This window comes from Artemia sp. Qi Xiang Cuo, chromosome 15 (assembly GCF_049724085.1).
Source record: "Artemia sp. Qi Xiang Cuo chromosome 15, ASM4972408v1, whole genome shotgun sequence".
Taxonomy (NCBI): Eukaryota; Metazoa; Arthropoda; class Branchiopoda; order Anostraca; family Artemiidae; genus Artemia; species Artemia sp. Qi Xiang Cuo.
Window position 1 is genome coordinate 6,282,318 of NC_142808.1, and position 19,949 is coordinate 6,302,266.

At 36.5% G+C, this 19,949-nt stretch overlaps 1 protein-coding gene across 1 annotated transcript in view; it reads right to left on the minus strand.

Annotated features, from left to right (window-relative positions):
• The window catches only part of LOC148943262 (tyrosine-protein phosphatase non-receptor type 9-like), an 80,559-nt gene extending 61,658 nt beyond the window's left edge, over positions 1–18,901 (minus strand). The window contains exon 1 of the mRNA XM_089101070.1: positions 18,766–18,901. The gene's annotated coding sequence lies outside the window, so the exon portion shown is untranslated. The remainder of the gene's footprint in view (positions 1–18,765) is intronic.
• Positions 18,902–19,949: the final 1,048 nt, after the last annotated feature.

The following is a 19,949-nucleotide window of genomic DNA, read 5'->3' on the forward strand; positions in this document are numbered from 1 at the left end:
CACTATCATTATAGCCCTACAAAGCAGGATTGAGACACATTTAATGTACATCTCTCTGTTTGAGATCTTTGTTTGATTACCAATCCAATGAGCCCCCTTTGAAGTTTATATGGCCAAACTTTCAATAAAGACCTTATATGCCCCCAGGGTACAACTTACAACCCTTGTCTTGAGGGCTGGGGGGTTTTGTTATCCTCAAAGACATAATTTCCAGACCTTTCTGAGAAGTTTAACAAAATGGCTATATCAAAATTTTTATTGGAAGTGTTTGGGGAAATGATATGCTTAGAGGGAGACATTTGCCCTCTGATCGCTTTCAACTAATAAGAGAGGCACTACTCCTCTCGATTTCCAATCGACTGAACCCTTTTTGAAGCTTCTACAACAAAACTATAAAAATATTATATACCCCAAGGGCATAATTCACAACCCTTGTCATAAGGGCTATGGTGGGAGGGTTGTCATCCTCAAAGACATAATTTCCAAACCTTTCAACTATGTTGAACAAAATAGCCATATCCAAATGTTGATCAGAAATGTTTGGGGAAATGATGGGCATTGGGGGGGGGGCGATTATCCCTCCCATCCACTACAAATTTTGAGATAGCCAGTATTTTGAAATTGTTCACAAATTAGATAACAAAAACTCCCCCCAGGGCCTGGGGGGATAGGCGTTGTAAGTGTTGTCCTGGGGGTGTATATGGTTCTTATGAAAGGGATGCTTGTATAAACTTCAGAGAGGACTCATTTGATTGGAAATTGAAAGTTCTAGTTCAATTTTTCGGAGTCAAAAGATATCTGAGGGCAACTAGCCCCCTCCCCACATACCCTTTTTTCCCCAAGCCAATCCAATACAATTTTTATAATGGCCATTTCATTAAAAATACTTCAAAGGTCAGATAAGAAAAATTCCTGTGTTGACGCAACCCCCAGGGCCCAAAGGCAGGCATTTTGAGTAATGCTCTAGGGGCATGTATAGTTCTTATGGAAGGGATGCTCATATAAAGTTTGGAGATCTCACTTCATTGGAAATTGAAAGTTGTAACTCAATTTTTTAGAGTAAAAAGGGACCAAAGGGCAATTAGCCCCCCCAGCCCTTTTCCCCAAATACATCTGATAAAAAAAAATTTGAGGTAGCCATTCTGTTGAAAATAGTTCAAAGATCATATAACAAAAACTCCTTTATGTATGACCATAAACTTCGGAGACGGATCTTATGACTAGGAAGTGACAGTTCTAATTCACATTTTTAGTGTAGAAGGCGATTGGAGGACACCTGTACCCCCTCCTTTACGCCCTATTTTTCCTCAAGAGTATTCAATATGAACTTGAAGGGACCTATTTTCTCTAAATAGTAGGAAAACCAGAAAAAAAAAACTCTGGTATCAACACAACCCCCAAGGCCCGGGGGGCAGGCATTGTAAGCTTTGCCCTGGGGCTGTATGTGGTTCTTATAAAAAGATGCTCGTATAAACTTCAGAGAGGGTTCATTTGAATGGAAATTCAAAAGCTGTGGTTCATTTTCTCAGAGTGAAAAAAGATTGGAGGGCACCTGGCCCCTCCCGCCCACCACCCCTTTTGGTTTATCAGATTGATAAACCCATCCGATAAAAATTTGAGGTGACCATTTTGTCAAAAATAGTTCAACCATCAGATATTTAAACTCCAGGGTTGACACAAACCCCCAGGGCCCGGGGACAGGCATTTTAAGTTATGCCCTAGGAGTTTATATGGTTGTTATAGAAAGGATGCTCGTATAAACTTCAGAGAGGGCTCATTTGATTGAAAATAGAAAGTTCTAGTTTGCTTTTCAAGAGTTAAAAGGGATTGAAGGTTAATTAGCCCCCCCCCCCACGCCCTTTTTCCCCAAACCTGTCGAATAAAAATTTTGAGATAGCCATTTTGTTAAAAATAGTTCAAATGTCAGATAATAAAAACTCCAAGGCTGACAAAAACCCATTTTTTCACTTTCATATTGTTACTTTGATACCAGTTTTGATACTTTAATGAAGATTTGATTTTTTTTTTTAAAGTTTGATTTTGAAATAAGGAATTTTTTAAACTTGAAACTTTTTGCAATCAAAAACAAACAAAAATTAATTCAAGAAAACTTTCTGAAAAATAAGTTTTTCAAAGAAAAGTAAAGGCCATTTTAAACTTAAGCTCAGCAAATACAAATACCTGTTAAAATTCAAACTCAAAACGACCAGAAATTACTATTAAAGAATAAATGAAACATAAAATGAACAGAAATTAAATAAACAAACATAGCAAAAAACATGATGCAGAAGGTTTTAGACTTTTACAGTGAGAGAAGGAGGTGATACCCAAACTCTTGTTTGTAGTGATTTTAGTTTGTTTCAAGCTTGATTTGCATATTCAATTTAAGTTATACTCGTTATAAGATTTATTTATTAATTTACATTAAAATCTATTGTATGTTTATTTGCATTGATTGTTTATTTAATTTCTGTTCGTTTTAAGTCTCATTTATACTTCAATAAGAACTTTTTTTTTCATTTTAAGCTTGAATTTCATATTCAATTTAAGCATTACTGGCTTTAAGATCTATTTATTCATTTATATTGTTGCTTGTTGTATGTTTTTTGCTATGATTGTTTATCTAATTTCTGTTTGTTTTTGGTTTCATTTATTCTTTAATAGTAATTTCTGGTCGTTTTGAGTTTGAATTTTAATAAGTATTTATATCTCCTGAGCTTAAGTTTAAAATGGCCTCTACTTTTCTTTGAAAAACTTATTTTTCAGAAAGTTTTTATTTTAATTAATTACAATAAATGACCAAGTCAAACTCAAAAACCGCAAAAACTAAGAGGAGTGAGGCTTACACCCCTTGTAGCTTCTAAGTACCAGAATATAATTTGCACTTTACTAAAAACAATCATTAGTTCAAGCAATAAGTTTTTCTTGTAATATCATAGGCAGCGCAATTGCGCTGCATAAGTAAAGAACAATGTTGGAACAAGGCATTATTTATTTTTTGTTTTCTTTGTATCAAAGGATTTGTTGTAGAAACTTCGAAAAGGCCTCATTTGATTGGAAATTGGAGTGACAGGTGCCTTTTTAATAGTAGAAAGTGATTGGAAGGCAAATAACAACCCTTCCATACCCACTATTTCCCCAAACACATCCAATCAAAATTTTGAGATAGCCATTTTGTTCAGCATAGTTGATTTCCAGAAACAAATTATGTTTTTGAGGACAACACTCCCCCCCCCTCAAGGCAAGGGTTGTAAGTTATGCCCTGGGGGCATATAAAATTTTTATAGAAAGAGTTGTTGTAAAAACTGCAAAAAAGGCTCATTTGATTGGAAATTCAAAGAGCTAGTGCCCTTTTTAATAGTCAAAAGTGCACCTAACCCCTAACCCTGTTGGCACCTAACCCCTGTTTCATGCCCACCTTTTCCCCAAACACATCCAATCAAAATTTTGAGATAGAAATTGTGTTCAGTGTAGTTGAAAGTTCTGAAAGACCCTTGCCCTCAGAGCAACCAGGGCATTAGCTATGCCCCGGGGGCATATACAGTTTTCATAGAAAGCATTGTAATAGAAACTTCAAAGGGGGCTCATTCAATTGGAAATTGAAATGGCTAGTGCCCTTTTTAATAGTCAAAAGTGATTGGAAGGCAACAAACACCCCTTCCACGCCCACTATTTATCCAAACACATCCAATCAAAATTTTGAGATAGCCATTTTGTTCAACGTAGTTGAAAGTTCTGGAAATTAGGTCTTTGAGGATGATAACCCCCTCAGAGCCCTCAGGGCAAGGGTTGTAAGTTATGCCCTGGGGCCATATAAGGTTTTTATAGAAAGCGTTGTTGTAGAAACTTGAAAAAAGGTGCATTCTACTGGAAATTCAAATAGCTAATGCCCTTTTTAATAATTAAAAGTGAATGGAGGGCAACCAACCTCCCTCTCATGCCCTCCTTTTCCCCAGACACATACAACCAAAATTTTTAGATAGCCATTTTGTTCAACACTGTTGAAAGTTTTGGAAATTGGGTTGTTAAGTGTGCCACCCCCTCCCCCTCAGGCCTCAGGACAAAGATTTTAAGTTATGCCCATGGGGCATATAAAGTTTTTTATAGAAAACGTTGTCATAGAAACTTCTAAAAGGGCTCATTCCATTGGAAATTGAAATGGCTGGTGGCCTTTTTATTAGTTGAAAGTAATTGGAGGGCAACTAACCCCCTTCTCATGCACACCATTTTTCCAAACACATATAATCAAAATTTTGAGATAGCCATTTTTTTAACATAGTTGAAAGTTCTGGAAATTATGCCTTTGAGGATGACAACCCCACACAGCCCTCAGGGCAACAGTTGTAAGTTGTGCCCTTGGGGCATATGAGGTTCTTATAGAAAGCGTTGTCGTAAAACTGCAAAAAGGGCTCATTTAATTGAAAATTGAAAGGGCTAATGCCCTTTTTAATAGTTGAAAGGGATTGGAGGGCAACTAAACCCCCTCTCACACCCACCATTTCCTGAAACACATCCAATCAAAATTTTGAGACATTCATTTTGTTCAATGTAGTAAAAAGTTCTGGAAATTAGGTCCTTTAGGATGACAACCCCCTCAGAGCCCTCTGCAAATTATGTCTTTGAGGATGACACTCCTCCCATAGTCCTGAGGGCAAGGGTTGTAAGTTATGCCCTGGGGGCATATATAAGGTTTTTATAGAAAGTAATGTTGTAAAAAACTTCAAAAGGGTTCATTTGATTGGAAATTTAAAGGGCTAGTGCCCTTTTTAATAGCGGAAAGTGATTGGAGGGCAACTAACCACCCTCTCATGCAAACCATTTCCTCAAACACATCCAATTAAAAATTTTGAGATAGCCATTTTATTCAATGTAGTTAAATGTTCTGAAAATTAGGTCTTTACCCTGGTAATACCCTGGAAAGTATAAAGTTTATATAAAGGCATATAAAGTTTTGAAAGAAAAGTGTTGTCATAGAAACTTCAAAAAGGACTCATTTGATTGGAAATTCAAAGGGCTTAGTGCCCTTTTTAATAGTCAAATTGATTGGAGGGCAACTAGCCCCCCTCTCACGCTCAGCATTTCCCTGAACACAGACGATCAAAATTTTGAGATAGCCATTTTGTTCAACATAGTTGAAAGGTCTGGGAAATTATGTCTTTGAGGATGACAACCCCCTCAAAGCCCTCAGGGCAAGGGGTGTAAGTTATGCCCTGGGGTCATATAATGTGTTTATAGAAAGCATTGTTATGTATATATATATATATATATATATATATATATATATATATATATATATATATATATATATATATATATATATATATATATATATATATATATATATATATATATATATATATATCAATACAGTAGCAAAGTAAATTTAAATTTAAGAGTTGCATCATTAAAAATTAATTGAGTATATATTCACCCTTTTCCTACACTGTTAGAGGTAATACCCTTAGTAGGGTATTTAAGACTGTTCCTGATCTTGTAAAAATATCTTGATTAAAATACAACTTTCCTAAACATGGATAGCCTTCTCCTAATTGTGAACATGATGTATATATGTTTACATAGCTAGTATTGTCTTATGATAGACAATTAATTAGAAAAAAAAACTTTCGAAAAATAAGTTTTTCAAAGAAAAGTAGAGGCCATTTTAAACTTAGGCTCAGGATATACAAATACCTGTTAAAATTCAAACTCAAAACGACCAGAAATTACTATTAAAGAATAAATCAAACACAAAACGAACAGAAATTAAAAAAACAATCATAAAAAAAAACATACAACAAGTAATAATATAAATGAATAAATAGATCTTAAAGCGAGTAATGCTTGGATTGAATGTGAAAATCAAGCTTAAAATGAAAACAAATATTTTGCTATTAAAGTATAAATGAAACTTAAAATGAACAGAAATTAAATAAACAATCAATGGGAACAAACATACAATATATATTAATGTAATGAATAAATAAATCTTAAAACGAGTGAAACTTAAATTGAATATGCAAATCAAGTTTGAATAAAATAAAAATAACTACAAATAAGAGTTTGGGTATTGTATCACTGCAGAAGCTTAAAACCTACTGCGTCATTGGCGCTTTACTGAAAACAATTCTTTGAAATATTTTCACTTTTGTAACTTTAAGAAATCAAAAATTAATTACGATTTTAGTGAATAAATATCAGCATATGTATATTAAATTGACAATGCAAATTTTTTTTCAATAAACTCATTTGAATTTTGTTTTTCTATAAAGTACAAATTATATTCTGGCTTTTAGAAAGCATAGGGGTTTTGAACCCTACTCACATTAATTTATGCTCGTTTTGAGTTTGACTCTAATATTTATTTTAATTTTGTTCATTTTGGGTTTCATTTATTTATTGATACTGATTTGGGGTAGTTGTATGCTTGGTGGATTATATGATAGTCCGGACGACAGGTGTTGAAAATGTGAACCATACCACGACGGAATGGGGCTGCTACGAGAATTAGCCTACCCTCCATCCCCTAAATTGACCATGCCGATTCAAAAATACCAATGGCACTTGCTTGCAAGGGGTGGAACACTCCGAAACTTGAAATTTTATTATATTTTGGTGCTTCATGCAAGAAAATGCATGTTCCACAAAGTTTGAGGTGCAGTTTTCCGCTCAAATAGAAATGCCTAGAAGCTATAGAATGTTTTCATAACAAACTAACACGATTAGTTACAAAAAGTGGCAGAGTTAAAAAAAATGGCAAAACTACATGAGTCTTGAACAGTCTTGGAAAATATAAACAAAATCAAATTGAATATTAGATATATAATGATATTAATTGTTTGAAAGATCCATCAGTTCAAGATTTTTTTTTCACTGTAATTTTTATTTTCATTTTCAATGCTGTAAGAACAGGAAAATAATAAATTTGTAAAATACGAGTAATTCGTTTTGAGTGAAGCACCGATGACGCAGAAGGCTTTAGGTTTTTACAGTTAAAGAAGGGGGCAGTATCCAAATTTTGCTTGTAGTGAAACTATATTTGTCTTGACCAATCTTGAACAGAACTAATAAATTAAACTGAATATTTGATGCATAATGATACTAATTGCTAAAAGCTCATCAGTTCAAAATTTTACTGTAATTTTAACATTGATTTTCAATATTAAGTACAAAAGAAAACATTTTTAATATAATTCGTTTTCAGTAAAGCGCCAATGACGCAGTAGGTTTTAGACTTCTGCAGTGAGACGATACCCAAACTCTTGTTTTTAGTTATTTTTATTCGATTCAAACTTTATTTGCATATTCAATTTAAGTTTCACTCGTTTTAAGATTTATTTATTCATTTACATTAATATATATTTTATGTTTGTTCCCATTGATTGTTTATTTAATTTCTGTTCGTTTTAAGTTTCATTTATACTTTAATAGCAAAATATTTGTTTTCGTTTTAAGCTTTATTTTCATATTCAATTTAGGCATTACTCGCTTTAAGATCTATTTATTCATTTATATTATTACTTGTTGTATGTTTTTTGCCATGATTGTTTATTTAATTTCTACTCGTTTTGGGTTTCATTTATTCTTTAATAGTAATTTCTGGTCGTTTTGAGTTTAAATTTTAACAGGTATTTCTATCTGCTGAGCTTAAGTTTAAAATGGCCTTTAATTTTCTTTGAAAAACTTATTTTTCGGAAAGTTTTTTTTTAATTAATTTTTGTTCGTTTTTGATAGCAAAAAGTTTCAATTTTTTTGGCATGGGGGGGGGGTGCTTACTGTCCGATTATTCTTGACTTTAAAAAACGGATCTAGAACTTTCAATTTAAATCGAATGAGGCTTTTTTCGAAGTCTATACAATTACCTCTTTGATAAAAACCTTATATATGAACAATTGACAGCTTGCATAACTTGTGGACAGCGATTGACAACAATGAATGGATTGAAAAAATAGCTCCAATAAGGGGGTTTAGACCATTTCACTTGCTGACACAAATAGAACACGACTGTTTGGAATTGACCTTAATAGGAATTTGTGTGCCAAAGCAATTTTGCATCTGTCACAGAGTATGTACTTTAACCTTATAATTGGATAATTATAATAGATTTCCTATGTGTTCTTCCCATACAAAACCCCTTCCCATAAGTTATAAACCCCCCTTAATAAGTTATGCTTCAGGGCATAACTTACAACGCCTACCCCTGGGCCCTGGTGGGCTGTGTCGACAACAGAATTTTTTGTTATCAGAATTTTGAACTATTTTAACAAAATGTCTATCTCAAAATTTTTATCGGATGCATTTAGGGCGTGGAGGAGGGAGAGGGGTTAGTTGCCCCTTTCAATCTCTTTTGACTCTTAAAAAGTGAACAAGAACTTTATATTTTCAATCAAATGAGCACTCTCTAAAGTTTATATGAGCATCCCTTCCACAAGAAATAATATGAAGGATTCGGAGAATCTTTAAGTTGTAACCCTTGCCCGGAGGGCTTTGGGGGAGTTGTAATCCTCAAAGACCTAATTTCCAGAACTTAAAACTATGTTTAATAAAATGACTGTCTTAAAATTTTATTGGATGTGTTTGGGGAAAAGCTGGGAGTAAGGGGGGGGGGATTAGTTGCCTTCAAATCACTTTCAACTATTACAAAGGGCAATAGCCCTCGGAATTTCCAATCGAATGAGCCTTTTTTAAATTTCTATGAAACCGCCTTCTATAAAAACCTTATATGCCCCCAGGGCATAACTTAAAACCCTTGCCCTGAGGGTTGTGGGGGATTGTCCTCCTCAAAAACATATTTTCTATCAACTACGCTCAACAAAATGGCTATCTCAAAATTTTGATTGGATGTGTTTGGGGGAATGATGGGCGTGGGGGATGGGGGGGGGGCTAGTTGCCCTCCAATTACTTTCTACTATTCTAAAGGGCACTAGCCCTTTGAATTTCCAATTGAATGAGCCTGTTTTGAAGTTTCTACGACAATGCCTTCTATAAAAACCTTATATGCCCCAGGGCATAACTTAAAAGTCTTGCCTTGAGGGTTGTGGGGGAGTGTCCTCCTCAAAAACATATTTCCTTTCTGGAAATTAGCTACACTGAACAAAATGGCTATCTCAAAAGTTTGATTGGATGTGTTTGGGGAAATGATGGGCGTGGGGGGGGACTAGTTGCCCTCCAATCACTTTCGACTATTAAAAAGGGCACCATCCCTTTGAATTTCCAATCGAATGAGCCTTTTTTGAAATTTCTATGACAATGCCTTCTATTAAAACCTTATATGCCCCCAGGGCATAACTTAAAACCCTTGCCCTGAGGGTTGTGGGGGATTGTCCTCCTCAAAAACATGCTTTCTATCTGAAAATCCACTACGCTGAACAAAATGGCTATCTCAAAATTTTGATTGGATGTGTTTGGGGGAATGATGGGAGTGGGGGGGGGGGGGGGCTAGTTAACCTCCAATCAGTTTCGACTATTAAAAAGGGCACTATCCCTTTCAATTTCCAATTGAATAAACCTGTATTGAAGTTCTTACGACAATTCCTTCAATAAATACCTTATATGCCCACAGGGCATAACTTACAACCCTTCCCCTGATTGCTCTAGGGGAGTGTCCTTCTCAAAAATATATTACCCATATGGAAACAAATTACGCTGAACAAAATGGCTATCACAATGGTTTGAATGGATGTGTTTGGAGAAATGATGGGCGTAGGCGGGGGAGGGGGGCTAGTTACACTCCAATCACTTTTGACTATTAAAAAAAGCACTAGCCCTTTAATTTCTAATCGAATGAGCATGTTTTGAAGTTTCTACGACAACGCCTTCTATAAAAACCTTACATGCAGCCAGGGCATGACTTAAAACTCTTGCCCTGAGGATTGTGGGGGAGTTTCCTCCTCAAAAATGTATTTTCTATCTGGAAATCAACTATGCTGAACAAAATGGCTATCTCAAAATTTTGATTGGATGAGTTTGGGGGAATGATGGGCGTGGGTGGGGGGGGGGGCTAGTTGCCCTCCAATCATTTTGGACTATTAAAAAGGGCACTAGCACTTTAATTTCCAATCGAATGAGCCTGTTTTGAAGTTTCTACAACAACGCCTTCTGTAAAAACCTTATATGCCCCCGCGACATAACTTAAAACCCTTGCCCTGAGGGTTGTGGGGGAGTGTCCACCTCAAAAATATATTTTCTATCTGGAAATCAACTATGCTGAACAAAATGGCTATCTGAAAATTTTGATTTGATGTGTTTGGGGAAATGATGGGCGTAGGCGGGGGAGGGGGGCTAGTTACACTCCAATCACTTTTGACTATTAAAAAAAGCACTAGCCCTTTAATTTCTAATCGAATGAGCATGTTTTGAAGTTTCTACGACAACGCCTTCTATAAAAACCTTACATGCAGCCAGGGCATAACTTAAAACCCTTGACCTGAGGGTTGTGGGGGACAATCCTCCTGAAAAATATATTTTCTATCTGGAAATCAACTATGCTGAACAAAATGGCTATCTCAAAGTTTTGATTGGATGAGTTTGGGGGAATGATGGGCGTGGGGGGGGGACTAGTTGCTCTCCAATCATTTTGGACTATTAAAAAGGGCACTAGCACTTTAATTTCCAATCAAATGAGCCTGTTTTGAAGTTTCTACGACAATGCCTTCTATAAAAACCTCAAATGCCCCCAGGGCATAACTTAAAACCCTCGCCCTGAGGGTTGTGGTGGAGTGTCCTCCTCAAAAATATATTTTCTATCAGGAAATCAACTATGCTGAACAAAATGACTATCTGAAAATTTTGATTGGATGTGTTTGGGGAAATTATGGGAGTGGGGGGAGGGGGCTAGTTACACTCAAATCATTTTTGACTATTAAAAAGGACACTAGCTCTTTAATTTTCGATCGAATGAGCATGTTTTGAAGTTTCTACAACAATGCCTTCTATAAAAACCTTATATGCCCCCAGGGTATAACTCAAAACTCTTGCTCTGAGGGCTGTTGGGGAGTATCCTCCTCAAAAATATATTTTCTCTTTGGAAATAAATTATGCTGAACAAAATGGCTATCTCAAAATTTTTATTGGATGTGTTTGGGGAAATGATGGGATGGGGGGGGCTAGTTGCCCTCCAATCATTTTCGACTATTAAAAAGGCACTAGAAATCTCAATTTCCAATCAAATGAGCCCCCTTTGAAGCTTCTACGACGACCCCTTCCATATGAAGTGCCTCTGGAAATAAATAATAAATAATAATAATAAAACATTGGAGTCGTATTTTCTATCTGGAAAACAACTATGCTGAACAAAATGGCCCAAATACCATCACTTTTGACTATTAAAAAGGGCACTAGCCCTTTGAATTTCTAATCGAATGAGCCTTTTTTGAAGTTTCTATGACAATGCCTTCTATAAAAACCTTATATGCCCCCAGGGCTTAACTTAAAACCCTTGCCCTGAAGGTTTTGGGGGAGTGTCCTCCTCAAAAACATATTTTCTATTTGGAAATCAACTATGCTGAACGAAATGGCTATCTCAAAGTTTTGATTGGATGTGTTTGGGGGAATGATTAGCGTGGGGGGGCTAGTTACCCTCCAATCACTTTTGACTATTAAAAAGGGCACTATCCCTTTGAATTTCCAATCGAATGAGCCTTTTTTGAAGTTTCTACAACAACGCCTTCTATAAAAACCTTATAAGCTCCCAGGGAATAACTTAAAACCCTTGCCCGGAGGGTTGTGGGGGATTGTCCTCCTAAAAAACATATTTTCTATCTGGAAATCAACTACACTTACCAAAATGGCTATCTCAAAATTTTGATTTGATGTGTTTGGGGGAATGAGGGGCGTGGGGGGGGGGGCTAGTTGCCCTCCAATCACTTTCGACTATTAAAAAGGGCAGTAGCCCTTTAATTTCCAATCGAATGAGCCTTTTTTGAAGTTTCTATGACAACGCCTTCTATAAAAACCTTATATGCCCCTAGGGCATAACTTAAAACCCTTGCCCTGAGGGTTGTGGGGGATTGTCCTCGTCAAAAACATGATTTGTATGTGAAAATCAATGACGCTGAACAAAATGGCTATCTCAAAATTTTGATTGGATGTGTTTGGGGGAATGATGGGCATTGGGGGGGGGGCTAGTTCCCCTCCTATCACCTTTGACTATTAAAAAGGGTACTATCCCTTTGAATTTCCAGTCGAATGAGCCTTTTTGAAGTTTCTAGGAAACGCCTTCTACAAAAACCTTATATGCCCCCAGGGCATAACTTAAAACCCTTAACCTGAGGGTTGTGGGAGTGTCCTCCTCAAATATATATTTTCTATCTGGAAATCAACTATGCTGAACAAAATGGCTATCTCAAAAGTTTGATTCGATGTGTTTGGGGAAATGATGGGCATGGGGGGGGGGGGGGGGCTAGTTCCACTCCAATCACTTTTGACTATCAAAAAGGGCACTAGTCCTTTAATTTCCAATCAAATGAGCATGTTTGGAAGTTTCTACAACAACGCCTTTTATAAAAACCTTATATGCCCCCAGGGCATAACTTAAAACACTTGCCCTGGGAGTTGTGGGGGAGTATCCTCCTCAAAAATATATTTTATATCTGGAAATCAACTATGCTGAACAAAATGGCTATCTCAAAGTTTTTATTGGATGAGTTTGGGGGAATGATGGGCGTGAGAGGGGGCTAGTTGCCCTCGAATCATTTTGGACTATGAAAAAGGGCACTAGCCCTTTAATTTCCAATCGAATGAGCCTGTTTTGAAGTTTCTACGATAATGCCCTCTTTAAAAACCTTATATGCCCCCAGGGCATAACTTAAAACCCTTGCCCTGAGGGTTGTGGGGGAGTGTCCTCCCCCACAAAATATATTTTGTGAATATATATTTTCTATCTGGAAATCAACCATGCTTAAAAAATGGCTATCTGAAAATTTTGATTGGATGTGTTTGGGGAAATGATGGGCATGGGGGGAGGGGGCTAGTTTAACTCCAATCACTTTTGACTATTAAAAAGGGCACTAGCTCTTTAATTTCCAATCAAATGAGCCTGTTTTGAAGTTTCTATGACAATGCCTTCTATAAAAACCTTATATGCCCCCAGGGCATAAATTAAAACCCTTGCCCTGAGGGTTGTGGGGGAGTATCCTCCTCAAAAATATATTTTCTATCTGGAAATCAACTTGAAACAGGCTATTAAAAAGGGCACTATCCCTTTGAATTTCAAATCGAATGAGCCTTTTTTTAAGTTTCTACGACAACGCCTTCTATAAAAACCTTATAAGCCCCCAGGGCGTAACTTAAAACCCTTGCCCTGAGGGTTTTGGGGGATTGTCCTCCTCAAAAACATATTTTCTACTTGGAAATCAACTATGATATACAAAATGGCTATCTCAAAATTTTGATTTGATGTGTTTGGGGGAATGATGGGCGTAGGGGGGGGGGGGCTAGTTGCCCTACAATCACTTTTGACTATTAAAAAGGGCACTAGCCCTTTGAATTTCCAATCGAATGAGCCTTTTTTGAAGTTTCTATGACAATGCCTTCTATAAAAACCTTATATGCCCCCAGGGCATAACTTAAAACCCTTACCCTAAGGGTTGTGGGGGATTGTCCTCCTCAAAAACATGTTTTCTATGTGAAAATCAATGACGCTGAACAAAATGGCTATCTCAAATTTTGATTGGATGTGTTTGGGGGAATGATGGGCATTGGGGGGGGCTAGTTCCACTCCAATCACTTTCGACTATTAAAAAGAGCACTAGCCCTTTGAATTTCCAATTGAACGAGCCTTTTTGAAGTTTCTATGACAAAGCTTTCCACAAAAACCTCATATTCCCCCAGGGCATAACTTACAACCCTTGCCCTGAGGGTTGTGGGAGAGTGTCCTCCTCAAAAATATATTTTCTATCTGGAAATCAACTACGCTGAACAAAATGGTTATCGGAAAATTTTGATTGGATGTGTTTGGGGACATGATGGGCGTGAGGGGGGGGGGGGCTAGTTCCACTCCAATCAGTTTCTACTATCAAAAAGGGCACTAGTCATTTAATTTCCAATCGAATGAGCCTGTTTTGAAGTTTCTACGACAATGCCTTCTATAAAAACCTTATATGCCCCCACGGCATAACTTAAAACACTTGCCCTGGGAGTAGTTGGGGAGTATTCTCCTCAAAAATGTATTTTATATCTGGGAATCCACTATGCCGAACAAAATGGCTATCTGAAAATTTTGATTGGATGAGTTTGGGGGAATGATGGGCGTGGGAAGGGGACTAGTTGCCCTCCAATCATTTTGGACTATTAATAAGGCCACTAGCCCTTTCAATTTCCAATTGAATGAGCCTGTTTTGAAGTTTCTACGACTAAGCCTTCTATGAAAACCTTATATGCCCCCAGGGCATAACTTAAAACCCTTGCCCTGAGGGTTGTGGGGGAGTGTCCTCCTCAAAAATGTATTTTCTATCTGGAAATCAACTACGCTGAACAAAATGGCTATCTGAAAATTTTGATTGGATGTGTTTGGGGAAATGATGGGCGTGGGGAGGGGGCTAGTTAAACTCCAATCACTTTTGACTATTAAAAAGTGCACTAGCTCTTTAATTTCCAATTAAATGTGCCTGTTTTGAATTTTCTACAAGAATACCTTCTATAAAAACCGTATATGCCCCCAGGGCATAACTCAAAACCCTTGCCCTTAGGGTTGTGGGGGAGTATCCTCCTCAAAAATATATTTTCTATCTGGAAATCAACTATGCTGAACAAAATGGCTATCTCAAAATTTGGTTTAGATGTGTTTGGGGGAATGATGGGCATGGGGGGGAGCTAGTTGCCCTCCAATCATTGTTGACTATTAATAAGGGCACTAGAACTCTCAATTTCCAATCAAATGAGCCCCCTTTGAAGCTTCTACGACGACCCCTTCCATATGAAGTGCCTGTGGGAAAAAAAAATAATAATAATAAAACACTGGAACTGTATTTTCTATCTGGAAATCAACTATGCTGAACAAAATGGCCCAAATAACATCACTTTTGACTATTAAAAAGGGCACTAGCCCTTTGAATTTCTAATTGAATGAGCCTTTTTTGAAGTTTATATGACAACACCTTCTATAAAAACCTTATATGCCCCCAGGGCAAAACTTAAAACCCTTGTCCTGAGAGTTGTGGGGCATTGTCCTCCTCAGAAATATATTTTCTATCTGGAAATCATCTATGCTCAACGAAATGGCTATTTCAAAATTGTAATGGGATGTGTTTGGGGGAATGATTCGCGTGGGGGGGGGGCTAGTTGCCCTCCAATCATTTTTGACTCTTAAAAAGGACCCTATCTCTTTGAATTTCCAATTAAATGAGCCTTTTTTAAGTTTCTAAAACAGCGCCTTCTATAAAAACCTTATAAGCCCCCAGGGCATAACTTATACCCCTTGCCCTAAGGGTTTTGTGGGAATGTCCTCCTCAAAAACATATTTTCTATCTGGAAATCAACTATGCTGAACAAAATGGCTACCTCAAAATTTTGATTTGATGTGCTTGGGGAAATGATGGGCGTGGTGGGGGGGGCTAGTTGCCCTCCAATCACTTTTGACTATTAAAAAGGACACTATCCCTTTGAATTTCCAATCAAATGAGCCTTTTTTGAAGTTTGTATGACAACGCCTTCTATAAAACCTCATATGCCCCCAGGGCATAACTTAAAACTCTTGCCCAGAGGGTTGTGGCGGATTGTCCTCCTCAAAAACATGTTTTCTATGTGAAAATCAACAATGCTGAACAAAATGGCTTTCTCAAAATTTTGATTGGAGGTGTTTGGGGGAGTGATGGGCGTTGGGGGGGGCTAGTTCCCCTCCAATCACTTTCAACTATTAAAAATGGCACTATCCCTTTGAATGTCCAATCGAATGAGCCTTTTTGAAGTTTCTACAACAATGCCTTCTATAAAAACCTTACATGCCCCCAGGGCATAACTTAAAACCCTTGCCCTGAGGGTTGTGGGGGAGTGTCCTCCTCAAAAATATATTTTCTATCTGGAAATCAAGAACACTGAACAAAATGGCTATCTCAAAATTTTGATTGGATGTGTTTGGGGAAATGATGGGTGTGAGGGGGGGCTAGTTATACTCCAATCCCTTTTGACTATTATAAAGGGTACTAGCCCTTTAATTTCCAATCGAATGAGCCTGTTTTGAAGTTTCTACGACAACACCTTATATAAAAACCTTATTTGCCCCAAGGGCGTAACTTAAAACACTTGCCCTGAGAGTGGTGGGGGAGATTCCTCCTCAAAAACATATTTGCTATCTGGAAATCGACTACGCTGAAGAAAATGGCTTTCTCAAAAATTTGATTGGATGTATTTGGGGGAATGATGGGCGTGGGTGGGGGGGGGGGCTAGCTGCCCCCCAATCACTTTTGACTAATAAAAAGGGCACTAGCTTTTTTAATTTCCAATCAAATGAGCTTTTTTTGAAGTTTCTACTACAATGCCTTCTATAAAAACCTTATATGCCCCCACGGCATAAATTAAAACCCTTACCCTGAGGGTTGTGGGAGAGTGTCCTCCTCAAAAACATATTTACTATCTGGGAATCAACTACGCTGAGCAAAATGGATATCTCAAAATTTTGATTGGATGTGTTTGGGGGAGTGATGGGCATGGGGGGGGGGGGGGGGGGTTCTAGTTGATCTGCCATCATTTTTGACTATTAAAAAGGGCCCTAAAACACTCAATTTCCAATCGAATGAGCCCCCTTTAAGTTTCTATGACAACCCCTTCTGTATAAAGTGCCTCTGGGAAAAAAACAAGTAAAAAATAATAATAAAACATTGGAGCTGTATGGCCTTTACTATAGGCAACACTACAGCATTGCCTCTTATATAGCTGGTATTAGGGCTAGACCAGTCAGGATTGTCTCATGATAACAATAAGAAACTTTTTTAAACATTTAAAATTAGACAATAGTTATCCCTGTAGCCTAGCCTATTTAAATAGAATTATTCTGCTTCACAACACTTGTCCTGCAGTAAACCTGGTCAAGATTTAGAGACTTTGTTCTAACTATGTCTGCATCAAAGATTAGACTGCATTTTCTAGATTAGGCTTAAGCTTAAATCATTTGCACAAGATTAGGCTCTACTATTAACTGTCAGGGTGTTCAAAATATATAGTATTGTTTATGACTTAAAAAATATTCAAGCTAACCATATTCCTTGTTAAGGAAATCTAGACAAATTCAATGGTGTTATAATAGAGACTTAAAAACAATATAAATGTTGAAGTTGTGATTAGCTGTCAAACCAACCTAATAGATAAAGTTTAAACTTACTTATCATTTGAATCAGAAATAAACTTTACCCCCCCCCCCCTAATGTGTAAATATATAACCTGAATTGGTATATATAGGGCTGGGGGTAAAATTTATTTTTAACAAAAATGGTTAGTATACTTGGAAAGAGAATAAAAAAAGTCATTGAGTGGTATGTTCAGTGGCATATTTACTTTATTTTTAATTCAATAATATGAACTGCCAAAAATTTACCATAGACTTTACCCTCACCCTCCTAATATGCAAATATAGGTAAATTTTTCACAGTTCATTTTATTGACTTATGAATAAACATATAAACCCTGGACTGGTATATTTAGGGGTGGGGTTAAAATTCATTTTCAACAAAATTAATTATTAAATTCGGAAAGAGCATAAAAAGGCATCAAATGTTATCTTTACTTTATTTGTAGGTCAATAACATGAATTGCAAAAACATTTACCCAAATATATAGGCTACTTTAAATTGGTATATACATAGGGGTGGGGGTAAAATTCATTTCTGACAAAAATGATTGATATATTTGGAAAAAGCATAAAAAAGGCATTGCATAGTAGGACTATCTTTACTTTATTCATAAGTCAATAATATGAACTGCCAAAAATTCACCAAAAAATTAGACTGAAAAACTGGAAAACAAGGAAATTAGTGAGGATAAAGTTGGGAAAATTTTTACCAGATCATATTATTGACTTACAAATAAAGTGAATAGCCTATACCACTCAATGCCTTTTGTTATGCTCTTTCCAAATAGGCTATAAAATCATTTTGCCAGAAATGAATTTTACCCCCATCCCTAAATACAAATTCAGGGTATATATTTGCACATTAGGGGGTGGGGTTAAAGCTTAAACTTACCTCTCATTTACATCAGAAACAAAATTTACCCCCAACCCCCCTAATGTGCAAATATATAGGCCTACCCTGAATTGGTATATATAGGAGTGGTGGTAAAATTGATTTTCAACAAACATGATTATTATGTTTGACAAGAGCATAAAAAAGGCACTGAGTTGTATATTCACTTTATTTGTAAGTCAATAATATGATTTGGTAAAAATTTACCTAAAGGTGCTCCCCCTGGAAAATATGTTAACTAGGATAATTTTGCATATTATGAAGTCAGAATTGTTTTATTAACATGCCTCCTTATGACCAGGAGTGGTTGTAAATTTACACAATTTACTGATGTAAAAATTTCAGAAGATCTTTTGATGATGTAAATTAGGCTCAGAAGACTTCAATGAATATTTTTCCACCTAACTCCATTACTTTCCAAGACAGAAAAAGGCCCTCTTCAAGAATTTTACCAAAAAATCCTCAAAATAGAGCAGAACAGACCCAACATGGACCACAATCAGTCTAGACTGCACATATGGCCTACTGTAGGTTGTCTCATAGCTTAGCCTAGGCCAACTTTAGCATCTTGAAAAAAAAAGTTTAATTTGATTACCTTTTATTTTTAGGAGCTATTCTAATAAACACTTATTTCCCTGAAATGGACACACCTTGCAAGAGTTATTTCTATGGACAATACTACACAATGTAAATATTTTTGTTTTAGTTAAATGTAAATATTGACATATTTGAAATCTTTTCTTCTTCTTTGTGTATGGCTTGTAGTAAGCATTGTTTCCATTTGATACTTCACAGATATTACGTGCGAAAAACTGATCAGCCAAAGAAAATGCGGGAGAACCTTTTTATCAACAATGCAGAACATGGAGTAATTGTATATCTGTGCAGTTACTCTATGCAGCAAAACAAACATGGTATACTGTATGCAGAAACGTTTGGTACTTTTTCTTGGAAAGGGCTAATGAAAGTGCCGTTTAAAAGTTGGACTTGACTAGTCTTGATCCCCTGTTTTTTTATTTTATCCTTTCTTTATAAGCTAAACAATACGGTGTTGGGTCGGTACTTAAATACATGTACTTAAGTACAGTTCCAAATACTGAAATATATACTTAAAGACATTTTTTGAAGGATGCTTTAAGTACATACTTGAATACATTTCTCATGTATTTATCGGTACTAAAATGTCAAATGCATATTCGTCTTCAACTTCTCTAAAGTCGTCTAGAAACTAGAAGAAATTCGTGAGTAACTCACTACCAACTTTCACAAGTATCTGAAGGTAAATGTATGGTGAAGAAAACAAATAATTTTAGTCTTCTGAATTATAGGACACATCAGCCTTCTGCAAATAGGCTTTTGTTTGACAACTATTATCAAATTACTATGATCTTTTAACAGCCTTAACTGTCCAGAAATTATGCACAACTGCATTAAAACTTCAGAAGCATGGTTTCTGACAGTTAGACAGAATCCAGAAAGAGGTTAACTGTAATGTAGCTTTGGAGCTCTATCACACCAGGGACACACATATAGTTACTTATTTTAGTTCGAGTATATTCAGCTAATTGCCATCTTCAACAAGAGAATAAATAAATTAGTGCAGTTAGCTGCTTGTAATGTTACCCAATACATTTGGATTTGGATTCTTATCAATATGTAAGGCACCTCTCCTCGGGCAGGTACGAAAATTGCTGTGGGAAAGGGAAGCAGTTGTCCCCTCTCCCTTGCCAGTCAATATTGATCTTTCAGTTTTACCTTCTCGAAAATAATTCTTTAAAA